Genomic DNA, 13,117 nt, shown 5'->3' with positions numbered 1-13,117 from the left:
GTGAGCATGGAATGTGTGTTGGGTGAGCATGGAATGTGTGTTGGGTGAGCATGGAATGTGTGTTGGGTGAGCATGGTAAGAGAAGAAACCCTGCTCACAGTGGTGCTGATAAATGACATCACTGGGAGATATGTTCCACCTTCAATGTACTTGAACCACACCCCACAGAGAAACTCAAGCCTTGTATTTGGTAGAGGGGAGTGTGTTGGCTGGAACCTTAAAGTACAACATAAACCTCAAGGAAATTATGTTCACAGAAGTGCAAGGACAAAGCAGTCATAGGGCTAGCGTGGTACCACACACCCTCTCATCTCAGCACTCAGGAGGAAGAGGTAGGGTTCTTTAAGCTCTAGGCCTGGAGACTCTACATTCTAAGCTGTAGGCCAGCCAGGACTACACAGTGATACTCTGTTTTGAAAAAGTTGAAAAGGAAAAAAGAAAACTAATGTCTCCCCTTGGGTCCTGTGTGATTTTTACAGTCACTCCATATTTGGAGATAATTAGGATTTTCTTCCAACTCGGGAGAAAAAAAAATACTTTGTTATGCTCTTTTAACTATTAGTTTAAAATAAAACAGCAGGAGTATGATATTAAAGGTTTCACTTCAAAAACAGAATGTTTTTCATTATTTAAATGATCTACTCATTTTTCACTTATTATTCTTTAGGAAAGCATATCTTGATAGCCCACACCTTCAGCATCAAAGACAAGGACTCACATGCCCTGCACTCTAGAACAGAGTTCCACCTCTGTGTACCAATTTAATGCCATAATATGAAGGAAGTCATCTCATGTTCACCCAGGTCTCCTGAGCTCCAGCTATATAAATGTGTTAAAATTGATTATCTACTACAAAGTACAAGTAAAAGGCAGTGACCCTGGATCAGATGGAACTGTGAATGAAAACTCTGTATAAACGATGTAACTCAAGGCTCGAGTACCAAGACTCAGAAGTAAAATTTCAAGGTCATAAAAACTGCACAAATGCACATCAAGGAAAGTGGGAAATGTATGTGCTTTGAGTCCATGGCTTGGTACTTCCAGGAAAGGCATGAAGTCAGAAGATACAGTCATCAGAAGTACCAACAATGCACACACACACACACACACACACACACACGCACGCACACACGCGCGCACACGCACACACCCGCACGCACACACACACACACACACACACACACACACACACACACACACGCGCGCGCGCACACGCACACACACATACACAGGGAGATTTGGGGGGTGGGAGGGAGGCTCAGAAAGTGACAATGTCTTTTGGCAGACTGAGTATTTTGACCTGAGGGTAGCCTCAGACACAACTCTATGGACCTCATTCCCCACCCCTCTCCGCTCTACTGCCTCCCCAGTGGTGGGTCACAGAAACCAGACTTCTTCTTTTACAAGGCAGGCAAAGATACTCAACTCCTTACCCCAGAGCCAGCTGTGGCCCTAGAAAGAGTTTTCAAACCTTCCTTCTACTTTTCTCTGTAAGAGCTGGTCACAAAACCATCACCCCACAATAGCCTGTAGTAGGCCTTGAGGTTCCTGGTTCCGCAGAGACTTTGCCTCACAACCTGGGAATAGGAAGAGCAATAGGAAGAGCTACTACTGCCTTAGCCCCGCCTCTCTTCCTTCCTCCAATCACCTTTGCACATGGTGGCCATGAAGTCATCCATTACATTGCCCCTTCTTAACCTGTTTCTGGGTACATCAGTGTCAGCAAGATGTTAAGGGAGGAAAGATATAATAGCATCCTACTACCCTGACACAGACCACAAAGTTTAGCCAGCTGGGCTAGCACACAAACCATCAATGTGCCATTACAGGGATGTTCTCTCACATAGCTCTCTTGGCATGCACAGCCTCTTAAACCAGTGGTTCTTGCCCTTCCTGATGCTGTGACCGACCCTTTAATACAGTTCACACTTTGGTGAACCCCGACGACATCAGCCCCAATCAGCACTGTCAGATGGGAGACCTCTGTGAAACTGTCATTTGGTGCATTCCCAAGGGGTTGTGACCCATATACTGAGAGCCCCTGTTTTAAATGACTAGGGATAGCAAGATTAACAGGTTCTGTGGGTATCAAAGAGCCTGAGATCATGGCCACTCCTTCCTTTTGGCTGATTCCCCTCCCCTAAAAGACTTGAGGCAGACCAAGAGAAATTGGCCAGGTTACATTTGGACAAATGGTTTAAAGGAAAACATCAAAGAACAGGGGTGGGGTACAAGGAGGCAGGCTTTAAGAAATGTGCCGCTTCCTCCACAAACAGCTTCACTCCTCTGAACCACCACACCTGAGAATACAGGAGGGACAGTAGCAGCTTAAAGTTACAGAAGCCCTCTACCCCACCCTGCCCCAGCAGCCAACTGAAGGACACAGGGTGAGCCTCAGAGAATCGCGAAGAATTGCCCACTCTGTAAGCAGAAGTAAGCAGGAGTTAGCCCTACAGAGAGTGGGCACTGTTGCATGCATAGTTTACACCACACATCGTTTACATATAACTGGTTGATCAGGATTAAATATTCATGGACCATCACTGTATAAGCAGACTGGAGGGGGAACCAGGGTGGGAACCTTCTCCAGGGAGGCCAGCTTCCCTGCCTTTGAGGTGGTAGCCTACTTGGTGGGTTGGTCAACTGGATTCACAGACTACCTTGTTTCCTTACTTCCCCAGTTAAAGCCTCCCTTTACCTTAAATCCTTCTCTAGTCAACTTCACAGTCAGACATGGGAGGCCCAGGATAGACAATGGGTGCAGCCACACTAAGGGCATGAGCCAACCCTGTCTTTTCCTCAGAGATTGCCATGCTGAGCCAGACTCTACCAGACCCCACGGGCAGAAGGAATCATGACCTAACAAAAGACAACATGGGGGTTAGCCAACATATTATGTAGGAAAGGTTTAAAAAAACTGTTAGGAAAATGAGTGTCAATTCAGTCTTATGGTCAGCTTCAAAGTCTGTACCCACTGACAGCCGAAAAGAAGAGGGCAAGGCTAGAGAGATAAGACACTGTATAACCATGGATGTTCAAAACCATGCTTTTGGTAGCCATGTTATAAAGAAACACCGACAGTGACATCTCAGACTCATACTGCCACAAAAGCCAATGAAATGCTGAACAAAAGACAAAACGATAATTTAAGTCTCCGTAGAAGCTTCAAGAATCAGATAGCTTAATTACCGCTTATAGCAGGATTTTGGTTTTAAAGGACTATAACAAACAGAGGATGAAGCATCTAAGACATGAAAATAGCTAGCATTATGTTTACCCGTATCCACGCTGACCTGGACTCTAAGCCACTTCAAACACTCAAATAACACAAAAAAGAATGTGGCGCCCCATTCAAATGAAGAACTCTGAGGCCAGACTTTGAAGGAGATGTGAACACAGCCCATGTCTGGGGAGTCTGAAGTGGCCAGCGGCACTCAGTCCATGTTGCCTCCGGAGCTGTGGCACATACCACAGCGAGTGTAACCCAGGCAGGAAACAGCATGCTTGAGTCAGAACCATGAAGAGGCTCTTTCAGATCCTCCAGATCTCAGTGCTGAGCCACAAATAAACTGTCCTGGGAACAGTTGTGCATTCAGAGAAAATAGGCCTTGAAAGGCCTCCTAGTAGCAATATACCGAATGCTCTGCCACTCAAAGGTGTACGTGGAGAAAATGTTAGATCAATGGCAAATTCTCGGGGAGCCCAAATGTATTTGCAGGAGAATAAACTGGTGTGCACAAGGGGTGGTTGGTCTGATCAGCATGTTCAGGGCTCTGGCATGTACAGATCTGATGCTAGGAACAGCAAGATACATCATAAGAAAACTTAGAGACAAGTGTTGACACTGAGGGCAAATGGAAGATCAGCTGTGTGCATTCAGCAACTGCCAGGCAGGGGCTTCGGTAGAAAGGTATGCTCTGTTCACTCAAACGGCTCAAAGTAATCACAGCAGGCGAAGAAACATGGTCTTGGACCTTCATCATAACCAAAGAAGCTTGACCAAACTCTGCTGACATCATATAACCATGCAAACTCTGCTGCAGGTTGATGTGTCACATCCTGGGGCTCTGGAGAGGTAAGTCCGAAAGTTACCAACCGCTGTTTTATGTATTTCACTATTAGACTAGTAGACACTTAACACACAAATGCCAGCAATGCCAGAAAAGGATACAAAAATTTATAGTGGATGTGCTTTTAAGTTAATGTCAGTTTACTATCCATCAGCTATTCTAGTGCCAATTAGCACCTTAAAAAATGTGTGTAAATATTTGAAAAACATGTTTGCAATTAAAAGGAGGAAATATTACACATTAAAATCAGGAAGAGACTTTAGGTTAAATGCTGGAAGGTAGACTGATTCTCAAGATATCACGTTTTCACAGCTTAGCAGAAACCGGTAGATCCACCCTGAAATGAAACACAACACGCAGCTCCTACTTAAAATTCAGCAAATGTCAATTATTGTTTACTACTTCCAAAGCTAATAGGTTCTCTAATTGAATGTAAGAGGTTTAAACTCGGGGCATCATTAACTTGCATGCCATGTCAGTAATGAAGTGTTGACAAGCACTTTCAGTACCAACGTGGGAAAGTTCCAGAATTCTTTGTATTAATTTTAGCGGCTGCCCCCCCCCCTTTTTTTTAACAGTGGGAAAAGTCACTGTCCACTACTAGACTTAGAAGCAAGCTTTTTTTTTCTTAGGAAAACGAAAAGGAGCAGAAAATTGCCATAACATAGAGGGTAGAATTTCTAAAGGAAATTGTCACAGAAAGAAGTGGATTAATCCAAAATAAACAATATAAGAAGTTACAATTGAGCCCGAACAACAGCCAATCACCTTGAGCCAGTTTCATATTACTGGGACAAGGTGTTTAAGTAGTTGGGCTTTGAAACTAGGTTAAAACTACTAATAGATGAAACAGTTACTCTTTATTGAAACCACAACAATCTCTCATGTCAGAAAGGAAGCCAACAGTGTTCATTCATGAAGAAAGGTCTAAAAAGCAGGCGGATATTTAAATTATGATACCAGTAGGATCTGGGTGAAATTAAGTAGACAAATTTAGACTGAGTCTTTTCAGCTATGCCTGACTCCCACAATTCCTTCTCTGACCTCTACACACATGCGTGTGTACATACACACACACACACACACACACACACACACACACACAGATTTTTTTTTCTTTAATTTAATGGTAATTCAAGAAGGGTAGGGTGGTGGTAGATGGGATTTTGTAGGTAGTGAAACTATAGTTTCCAGTTTATAATGGTGTCATTTTAATTTGTGCAACATCAAATGTACTGGGCTGTAAGTGACAGGACCTACAGTCCCATCTACTCGGGCAAATGCAGTATGGTGAACATGTTCGTCGTAGGGGTGCTGAGCAAGAGCAGCCATGGGGACAAAAATCTCTGCACCAGATACTGTGTTTTGGATTAACAGTAGATGGAAGTGATAGATTATGATCTGAAGTTAGAAGAAGGCAGACTGTGACTTTCCTGTATGCACATTAATCTTACATTATTACTCTACGCGATTTTTGCATGTCCTTAATATTTTTATATTTTATTATTTCAAACCCGAAAGGCTATCTCATTCCACTACAGTGCTACTTGCTATTTTCTGAAAGATACTTCTAACTATCCATACACTCCCTAGTGACGATACCCTAAGGAGTAGAGTTGGCCTGGTAGACGCAATACGAGTGACTTCACCCTATCACCTATGAAGCTGATCTCACTGAGAATTTGCCGTTGATCCAACGTAAGATTTTTCTGGTTACGACTTTGTGTGGATGCGCATTCAGTATGTGGCTAGTGGGAGACCTTTCAAGGACGATTTTCTCTGAACGGACAAAGTCCTAGAAGCAATGAGGACCCTTCTAGGCACCACGCATGAGAACCAGGTCAGGCACGTGATCTGAGATGGACCAATAAATTACCCTGCACGGGGCGTTGGTGAGAAAGACAGGCACGTCTCTGTGCGGACAGAACCCTTACTAGGAAAATCCTGCAGTAGCAGTATGAAACAGATGGTGTCATGGACAAACAAGGGCAGAGACAGCGCCCCCTAGGGAAAAAAAGATGCATTACAAGATGGGAGAGCTGAACATCATAGAGACTTCCAGAGTTCTGTGCTGGTGCTTATCAGCTTCCTGGGTCGTTTAAAGGCAGGAAGAGCCCAGTGGGGCACCGTAGCAGCTTTATTGCTTCCTTTGTAGGAAGCTACGTTGATTGCTTCTGTGATACGCACTATAACGTGAATGCCTGGATACTTCTAAAATCTTACAAGCAATGAGGACTTAATATACGTAACGGTGCTGCGTTTCCTCAATCTCTTCCAGCAAATACCAATGAACGAAACCGGAACATTTAGGTTTTTTATTCGTGTTTGCTTTGACTGTGAACCCTGAGTATTAACCAGCCTCCTACGCTAACCCTTTCTCTGCTCAACATGGCCTTAAAGTTCAACATCCTACGTATCTATGAAAGAACACAGTTTGCAAACTGTGGTGACTTTTAAACTAAACCTTTCTGGACCCAGTGATTTATTAACCATTCCCTCTTCACAAAACCTGGTACAATTTCCTTCCATAAATGCCCAGGAGGTAAGGGATCTTTCTACCCATCATTTCAAGGCCTCATGATGTACTTCTCTTAGAGCACTCAGGCTACTGCTACTATTAAACTGTGTTTACCTCAGTTATACAAGGATATGTGTCTATCTTCCATTTCTTGGTGGAAAAAGTGAGATTTAAGTCTGCTAAACAAACAAGGGTTGCACTTTATTCACCTCGCAGCCTCACTGAACAGCAGAGCAGCACAGTATTCAAGACATAGTTTATACCCAGAAAACAACGAGAATAACCCGCCCTGAAGCCATGGTGTATTGGCAGGTGGCATTATAATAATTAATTATTATTACAGCCTTCAAGACTACTTTTCAGTTAGAGATAACGGCAACTTGGGCGTTTCTGGCTGTGAATGCAGACACACACGCTCCTCTTCAGAAAGTGACAACTGCAACTGTTGCTTAGCTTCTTTATCCCTTGCACAGGTGGAGGGTGAGTCGCTTTGATATAAGATGACAAGCCCCCACACCTCGTTATACCAGTAAGAATCCTAGTAGTGCTTTGCAGGGGCTTATGTGCGACTTGTCTTATTCCAAAACCAATCTGAGTTCTCAGTGGAACTTTTGTCCCACTGTATGGGCCTCCTGGCATGGCAGGCCAGAACCACAGAGTAAATTGTTATCATTGCTCTGCTTTTTAGAGTAACGGATGAGATCCTTGTCGTCCCTACTGACTGACTGATGTCACCCAGTGTTGCGTCATATGCAACAGGAGAACGAGGTCTTTGTCTTTTCCGGCAGCCTCTGTGAAGGAGGGCAAAGGTGAACTGTTCCAGAGAGAGCAAAGAGTCCTTGAGTTCTAATCCTAACTTCCTTCCCTTCCTCCAACCCAGACACACTAAAACCATCCTAACTGGAGGCAATGACTAATTCTGTTAATACATGGTATGCATTTCTACCTAACAACGCTGTTGCGTGCATCATTCTGGGAGCAGACTCAGGGGGCCCCCGTGCTGAGCCACTCACCGTTCCTCCGCAGGCTGTACATCCCCTCTCTTTTCCGCCTAGGGTACATTCGCTCAGTGATGAAAGCCACCTTACCTCTAAATCAATCTCCTTTTAACTGTTTTTGAACCCTTTGCTAAAGCACGCCACCTTCCTAACCCCTGTGTATTTCTGTGTGTCTTTTTAACACAGGTGGCTGCTATACTCTGCCTTGTATTTTAATTAATTGTGCTCAAGTCTTACAGGAGCTCATTCTGACTGAATTGGTCTTATTGGCAAAGTAGTATTTTTCATTGATCTGGGATTTAAACGGCTTTGTTGGTTCATCGATGCAAAGTTGTTATGATTTTCTAAACCCCAAGCACTTGGTGGACTATCCTGGCCTCTTACAATCATTAAATACATTCCTTTGCGTTTACCACCAGACGCTATAAATAAGCATAGGGGAAGTAGCCAGATATATAGTATTATTAAAAGCCCAATTTATTTTAAACAGCAAGCCTCTAGGCCATTCACAAGATCACTTCAAAGAAAACTGAACACTGAAACAAGAATTCTCCCTGAGATACACACAAGTCACAATTGGGGGAGAAAGACACGGGGTGGGTGATGGGGGTGGGGAGGAGCGTGCATGAGATATTAGAACCCAAAGGTTCCAGGGTTTTAATAAGCTAACAAAACAAGAGTTCTCGTGTGAACACAAGGCTGTCGGTACCACACCTTCTTCACCTGTAGATCAAGAATCTACGGTTCAATAAACCCCTCCAACAGAGTGCACAGGCACAGCAGGCAACAAAAAGGAGGCTCCCTGGAAAGAACTGGAAACTGCCCTCACTCAGTCTATGAAGAGTGACTTCACCAATGAATAACACACTTCAGAAGCTCATCCTACAGCCAAAAATCAAACAAGGAAGATGTTGTCCTAGGTGATAATGGCCTCGCCTCGGAGTAAACCCTGATGGTAAGAGTGTGCGCCTGGCAGAAATCACCCTGGGGTCAGTCCTAATACCACAAATCCCAAAGTTATTCCCCAGAGCTGAGCTGCGATTGTACGAGTTACATAAAGCAGGCATATAACATGTTTTGCTAGAAAGATAGATTGTTTTATTCCTTGCGCACATGCCACTGGCCATGTGTTTTCATTATCACCAGTAATGAACACTATGCTTCCTGCACATAGGATTTCAGAGTTGTTCAAAACAGTGGTAATTGTTAGCCATCCAAGGAAGAAGAAACAACTGAATTTTAAGACTTGGGTATAAAAACATCATAGGTTACTCTGACTCCAGACAAGGAATTAAGAGGCCAGAAGAGTATTTTATGAAACATTCCCTAGATTTTCTGAAAGGCACACCTGTGCACATCAGTAGTACATCTCAGACCTCAGTTATGATTCAAAATTTAGTCCATGTAGACAATGCCACAGATATTTCTCATGAGCAAGTATCTGCATACATCAAATTAACATCCAGTGTGTGTGTGTGTAAAGGTTTTATGAGTAATTTGTTCAACACCGAGGACATAATTATGAAAAAAGGACTGGACCATGCCGCCGGAGGCACTTTCAGTATTTCCAACTATCCATTTTCAGAATTCAATTTAGTTGGTTATGCAATTAACAATAATTCCTATACTTGGGAGTTGCCATCCACAAACGAAGAATCTCATTTTTACAAGAACCAGGGCTGGCTCCAGATAACATGGGTGATATTAAAGCAGCAAGAAGACAGAAAGCAGAAACTGCCCTCTATGTAACTTAAGTCCTCTGTGGACACAGTGATGTTAGACAGACTCTGAGGCTATTTCATGAGACGGCCAGTGGAAGTCCATACTAGAACCTCACACAGATCTGTCACAGTCGAGGCGTTTGGCACTAGCACAGCTGAATCAAGAAAGGATAACGATTCACACTTCAAATCTCTATCCTTCCCCAGAGCATGTACTTGGTGAGGATTTGCTGTAAACACCCATCGGTAAAGTTTGGTTTCTTTCTCATGCGTGTTGCTGTGTGCTGGGAATGAACCCAGGACACACAGGACACACATAGACTCTGCCACCAAACTGTGCCTGCAGCAATGGATTCAAAGCAAAGTTTTCCTGGCAGTAAAATAGGTGCCTCTGGCACTGAAAGTAAGAACATAAGAGCTGAGTTTCAAACCAGAAAAGTCAGGAGGGGTGGGAAACATTGTTTTGCTTGGTGAGAGTATCTGATGTAAACTGCATCCTAACTCCCGTCTCGTGGGGGTGCAGTCTGTGGAATGACGGAACTGAGGAATCAGAAGTTCACTGCAATCCCTTTGTCATCACTCTCAATGCTTTTCTGTTCTCCAGAAATTAAATTGCTCCTAACTGACCTTACCGTAGCCACCATGACAATTACTGAGGAGAAAGGATGAGAATCTTATCTCACTAAAGCTGCAATAAAGTTTCCTTCCAATCCGTTCCAATTCCCACTCATTAGTACTCCAAACTGCACTTAGTAAAGCCAGGTGTGGACTGTGCTGTACACTGAGTCTGAAAGGTCCCAGAAGATCCTCAGTAGGCTGCTACTGGAAGACAGAAAACCTTCCCAAAGGACACATTCTGGGGGTCTCTGGAAGATGGCTATGGGGTTCGAGTCTCTTGCCCTTCAGTCTCTGTCCCACTATAGGCACAAAGAAGAGAAGGCCACCAGTCAGGAACTGGAAAATAAACTAAAAATACACCTCTTTATGAGTTATCATCTGCTACAGAAACTGACAGCTTACAAAGCAAAGTTAAAACAGTTATGACACTAGGCATCTTTTTTGCAAGGTACATTTAGACCTATTTACTCAACTCCTTATGGAAACCCATTCATGCAGACTGATGCAGGACCTCATTGCTCTTCTCTGCATCAGTGGCATGGAATGCACACAGATATCCCATAGTTCTGAACTACTTACTATCCAATTCTCAAGGTAGAAATTTTATAAGATTTTGTTTTTATTTTTTACGTCTAGCAACATTAAAACCATGTTCTTAAGTCAACTAAAGAATAATTATCTTCAGAAAAACAGAATATGGTCTTCTGGAAGAAGCACAAAAGCACCAGGAGATATTATCTTCCTAAACTATTGAAACTTTTAATTAATGTGGGAAAAAATGTTGTCCTACATCCACACACCCACACCAGTCTCACAGGGCTATACCAACCATGGCACAACATACACACATACACACACACACACACACACACACCAGTCACACAGAACTACACCAACCATGGCACAACATAAATACATACATACATACATACACACACACACAAGTCACACAGGGCTACACCAACCATGGCACAACATACATACATACATACATACACACACACACGAGTCACACACACAAGTCACACAGGGCTACACCAACCATGTCACAACATACATACATACACACACACACACACACACACACACGAGTCACACACACACACAAGTCACACAGGGCTACACCAACCATGGCACAGCATCCATCAACTGGGTTCACACACAACCCAATTTGAGGGTCATCCTTTGGTATACACTGATTATAAAAGTAATGCTATCACTAATGTAGGAAAAAATAATCCTGTTTTGGTTTTATTTAACATCGTGGCAACTGGCATTTAAAGTGTATGCTTTTTGAATGAGTTGATGAAGTTATAAGGGTATACTGAAATGACTAAAGGTTGCACATGCCGTTTATATTTAATAAGGAAATAGATTCATCAGGAAATGTTGATCATGTGAGGAAAGGAACCATTGTATCTTGGAAATAATCTCTTCTCCATTCATAAAATCCATAACTTCAAAATTAACGAAGGTGTATCAGTGATGTAACAATATCCTGATATTGAAGGAGTAAGGGGGGAGATGGATAACATTAGAGCAGTAGTTCTCAACCTGTGGGTCCTGACCTTTACACGGGTCAAATGACCCTTTCAAAGGGGTAGCATACCAGATATCCTGCATATCTGATATTTACAACTCATAACAGTAGCAAAATTACAGTTATGAAGTAGCAATGAAAATAATTTTATGGTAGGGTGGTCACCACAATAGGAAGAACTTTATTAAAGGGTTATAGCAGTGGGGAGGTTGACAACCATAGTACTAGAGTGTCATATTCCACCAACAGTTCCTTATACAGACTAGTATCCAGGAAATAAACTAATAAACTCTCTCTCTCTCTCTCTCTCTCTCTCTCTCTCTCTCTCTCTCTCTCACACACACACACACACACACACACACACACTCACAGGAGAGAGAGAGAGAGAGAGAGGGAGGGAGGGAGAGAGAGAATGAATGTGTGTATAGCCCAATATTTGCCCTTTTAATTTCTATACAAACAAATCCCACTAATTCTTTAAACATAGAACAATACAGCACACATTGTTACTGAAGTCAAAATCCCTGCCTCCTCCTTCCTCACTAAGGGATACAAGCTATTTTCATGTATCTATCTGCTGTGTTTGGCTACTTGAGTCACTTCATTCCACTTTCAGAATTTACTATGGAAAAGCAGAGAGGGTCCAAGCTCCATATCCTCAGAAAAGACTAAGAGCCTGGGTGCAGGCTTCCAGCCTGTGTGGGTGATGTTCCTGCTCCCTCTGTGCCTGAGCAAAAGCCGGGCCCTTCAGAGAATCATCAAGTTATCTGAGATTGATAGTTAGGTAAAGCAGGCCCCAGACATCTGAATCCCTTTTGTGTGAATGTTCTAGCGCTTGCATGTATCTGCAGTAAATGGTTGAGTTGTTCTTATTTTGTGAGAATGCGTAAACATTTTACTATCTCAGTCTATGTCTACAAGTCATGAATACGACCATCTAGTATTCAATCTAATGTAAGACACCAAACACTAATTCACTGTAACTCATTTCTGACAACAAATTTATAAGGTACGTGTACCTTCTATCTTTATTTTAGAGAAGGGTAAACTGAGGCCCAAGAGAGGCAAATAGCTTGCCTGAATTACTGACCTATGAAGATTAAGCTCAGACATACCCTTCATGATGATAACATCTCCTCTAACAAGTAAACAACAGTCTGAAAAGTTGGAACATTGTGGGTATTAATCGCTGTGCAAACCTAGGGTAATTTATTGTGCAATTATATCCCATTAGGAGAATAAGTTTAATTCTATCAAGACAGTTCATCTGGTCACTTCTGAAGAGCATCTGGCCAAGTCAAATGCATGGCGAGAAAAGAAGCAAGCATACAGAACCAGAGGAGCAAGTGCTCTTCATGCTGAAGTTTCGGGTGATCTGTATTTTCAAGAGGGGATTCTGATGCACAGTGCACCTGGGAACGAACCCAACTTGCAGGTCAGATCTAATCCTCATTTAGTAACAGGCTGCTTCATCTTTATCCACCTGGATGACACCATCCTTGCCTTTTTTTTTTTTTAATATTTCATTTTTATTCTTTTATTTTGTTTCAGATATTGCTGTGTTGTGAATGATGAAAGAAACATCCAGAGTGTGGTTAAATATGATACAAATCACAGCTCTGCCACTGTCTTACTCAGGGTTTCTATTCCTG

General features: G+C 42.8%; 1 protein-coding gene across 11 annotated transcripts in view; it reads right to left on the bottom strand.

The window, feature by feature from the left end:
• The window catches only part of Pard3 (par-3 family cell polarity regulator), a 542,245-nt gene that overhangs the window by 349,503 nt on the left and 179,625 nt on the right, over positions 1-13,117 (bottom strand). The gene's annotated exons all lie outside the window — the stretch shown is intronic.

This window comes from Mus caroli, chromosome 8, assembly GCF_900094665.2.
Source record: "Mus caroli chromosome 8, CAROLI_EIJ_v1.1, whole genome shotgun sequence".
Classification (NCBI taxonomy): domain Eukaryota; kingdom Metazoa; phylum Chordata; class Mammalia; order Rodentia; family Muridae; genus Mus; species Mus caroli.
This window is presented reverse-complemented; position numbering and strand designations above follow the sequence as displayed.